The sequence below is a fragment of the Triticum aestivum genome, chromosome 5A, assembly GCF_018294505.1.
Source record: "Triticum aestivum cultivar Chinese Spring chromosome 5A, IWGSC CS RefSeq v2.1, whole genome shotgun sequence".
NCBI lineage: Eukaryota > Viridiplantae > Streptophyta > Magnoliopsida > Poales > Poaceae > Triticum > Triticum aestivum.
In genome coordinates this window covers 627,557,320-627,560,856 of record NC_057806.1, presented here as the reverse complement: position 1 = coordinate 627,560,856, position 3,537 = coordinate 627,557,320, and positions in this window count along the sequence as shown.

The window sequence follows — 3,537 nt, the reverse complement described above, 5'->3', positions numbered from 1 at the left end:
CGAGTGTGCAGCCCTCGGTGTCGACTGCGGATCTGTCTTCGCTTTTTGCTGCGTACCCCGTCCCTGAGGACCAAGCGGCTGCTGCGAAGGAGGCTGTACGCCAGGCGGGGATCATGATGGAACAAGTGAAAGTGGCTCGGGAGGCCTGCCAGGCGGCTTATGACGCGAGCTCGGCTCTTCAGAGTAACGTCCAGGTCAGTCAACTTCAACACTTGGTCTGTTATGATATGCTGTTTGAAGAATCTCTTTTCCGAAGACCTTTATATCTGTACACCCAGTGGGTGTGTCTGCCAATTCTTGGACCAATGGGGGCACGCTAAGTGCACCCACTGGGTGTAGTCCCCGAGACTACGGTGGACTGCTGGCAGTCGACTGTAGTCTTTCTATTGAGTTGTTGTAGCTATATTTCTTCACTCGGTCTGGTCAGGCCATGTCAAATGGAACGGTATTCGGTCGACTGCGGACAGTCGACCTTCTCTCTCTTTTTTTTACAGTGAGGGCACGTTGAGTGCACCCACTGGGTGTAGTCCCCGAGACTACTGTCGAATGTTTTTGCTTCGGCTGTAGTCTTAGAAACGCCATCATTGTCTCTTAGTTACTCGGAAGCAACTCATCTTGGACTCGACTTCGGGGGCCGGTCGGGTGGGATAGGAACCGGTGGGGGCACGCTAAGTGCACCCACTGGGTATAGTCCCCGAGACTATGGTGGACTGCTGGCAGTCGACCATAGTCTTAGTATTTATTGCCTTTGTTGTTTTTTACTATAATGATAACTCCTCCCCTTTGACTTCAGAAATCTTGTGATCTTGGAGCCCGCTTGGCTGACTTGGAGAAGCAGCAAATTCAACTGAACCTTGATCTGGAGCTGGCCAGAACAGAGCTGCAGAGGGTCAGAGACGGCGCCGCAGGTAAGACGCCTTTGTCGACTGGTTAGTTTTTAGGCTTGAGTATCCTTCTGCTATTTTCGAATCAATCATCATTTCTTTGCAGAAAAACTGAACGAAGCTCTGGCGAAGAAGGATCAGGACTTGGCTGCTGCCCGTAAGGAGGCTGATGACAAGACCGCTCTCGCCGCACAGAAGCTGGCTTCGGTCGACCAATTAGAAGGAGAGAATACCAAGTTGAAGACCGCTCTGAATGAAGCCAACAGGGAGTGTTCGCGTTGGAAGAAGGAGAACCTCACCCTGAGCGAGAAGATGGAAGGCATCGCTCGCAGGAGGGACGACCTGGAGAGCTACTTGAGGAGCCTCGCCAAGAAGTTGTACATCAAGCTTGAAGGTGCACATTCAGTTCCGACTGGTTTTTTTTGTGTCGACTCAGTCTATGAAAATTGACTTATCCTTGGATCATGTAAGCAGAGCTTTGCCAGAACTTTGAGGAGGAGACTGGGCGGATTGAAACGAGTTTGGATCCAATCAACTCTCCAGTGAAAGATGAAGCTGCCATGAATCTGCTCCGACTGGAATCTCGTATTGACGGCGTCGTGGACTACCTGGCTCGACTAAAGGTTGCCATGTCACTGGTCGATCCGGCACTTTAGCCAGAGTCTGCGCTCCAAAATGATCTCGAGTCTCTGATGACTCGACTTAACGGAATCCCTGACCGAGTGCAGGAGTGGAAGAAGTCTTCTGCTCGGTGTGGCGCTGATGTGGCTCTGTCTCTGGTCCGCGTCCATTGCAAGGAGGCGCGAGAAGAGAAGCTGGCCGCCATCCAAGTCGCCAATACCAAGAAGCACAACTTTCAGGACTTCATGGAGACTTTCATCGCTGCTTCCACTCGCATTGCAGACGGGATCGACTTGGATGAGTTCGTCGCCCCTTCCAGTCCTCCACCTGAGGAATGAAAAACTTTTTATGCTTCACTTTGAATTTGCCTCGGAATGCCGAGTGGGTTTTGTAACCGTTAAACTCCGCCTTAAATTTGCCTCGGAATGCCGAGTGGAATTGTAACAGTTAAACTCTGCCGAGTCGAGGGCTCGAATACTTTTATCTGAGGTCTGGGACCTTTTAGGTTTTATTTGAACTTGATTTATCGTTGAACATCTTTGTGGATGATCCGTCGAGTGGAACTTGGTCTTCACTCGAAATAACTTCGTATTTGTGGTGCAGCTCCGAAGGAGAAGGTAGTAGTCGATTTGCACCTCGTCGTCCTTGCGGATCGGGTTGCGTCCCGTACTTAGGCAAGCACTGGGCTGCAGCTAAGCCTCCGAGTGGGAGGTTTGCTCTCACTCGGTAGGATTTTTAAATACTTAGGCGAGCACTGGGCTGCAGCTAAGCCCCCGAGTGGGAGGTTTGCTCTCACTCGGTAGGATTTTTTAATACTTAGGCGAGTGCCTGACTGCAGCTAAGTCTCTAAGTGGGAGAACTTAGGCGAGTACTGGACTGCAGCTAAGCCTCCGAGTGGGAGGTTTGCTCTTCACTCGGTAGGATTTTTTAATACTTAGGCGAGCACTGGGCTGCAGCTAAGGCCCCGAGTGGGAGGTTTGCTCTCACTCGGTAGGATTTTTTAATACTTAGGCGAGCACTGGGTTGCAGCTAAGCCCCCGAGTGGAAGGTTTGCTCTCACTCGGTAGGATTTTTAAATACTTAGGCGAGTGCCTGACTGCAGCTAAGTCTCTAAGTGGGAGAACTTAGGCGAGTACTGGACTGCAGCTAAGCCTCCGAGTGGGAGGTTTGCTCTCCACTCGGTAGGATTTTTTAATACTTAGGCGAGCACTAGGCTGTAGCTAAGCCCACGAGTGGGAGGTTTGCTCTCACTCGGTAGGATTTTTTAATACTTAGGCGAGCACTGGGCTGCAGCTAAGCCCCCGAGTGGGAGGTTTGCTCTCCACTCAGTAGGATTTTTTAATGCTTAGGCGAGCACTGGGCTGCAGCTAAGCCCCCGAGTGGGAGGTTTGCTCTCACTCGGTAGGATTTTTAAATACTTAGGCGAGTGCCTGACTGCAGCTAAGTCTCTAAGTGGGAGAACTTAGGCGAGTACTGGACTGCAGCTAAGCCTCCGAGTGGGAGGTTTGCTCTCCACTCGGTAGGATTTTTTAATACTTAGGCGAGCACTGGGCTGCAGCTAAGCCCCCGAGTGGGAGGTTTGCTCTCACTCGGTAGGATTTTTTAATACTTAGGCGAGCACTGGGCTGCAGCTAAGCCCCCGAGTGGAAGGCTTGCTCTCCACTTGGTAGGATTTTTTAATACTTTGGCGAGCACTGGGCTGCAGCTAAGCCCCCGAGTGGGAGGTTTGCTCTCCACTCGGTAGGATTTTTTAATACTTAGGCGAGTGCCTGACTGCAGCTAAGTCTCTAAGTGGCAGATCTTAGGCGAGTACTGGACTGCAGCTAAGCCCCCGAGTGGGAGGATTGCTCTCCACTCGGTAGGATTTTTGAACACTTAGGCAAGCACTGGGCTGCAGCTAAGCCCCCGAGTGGGAGTCTGGCTCTCCACTCGGTAGGATTTTTCAAACTTAGGCGAAACGGATTCGCAGCTAAGTCACCCACTGGGGGATTTCGTATGCAAACAAAAGCGACAGCAATTATTGGAACACTCT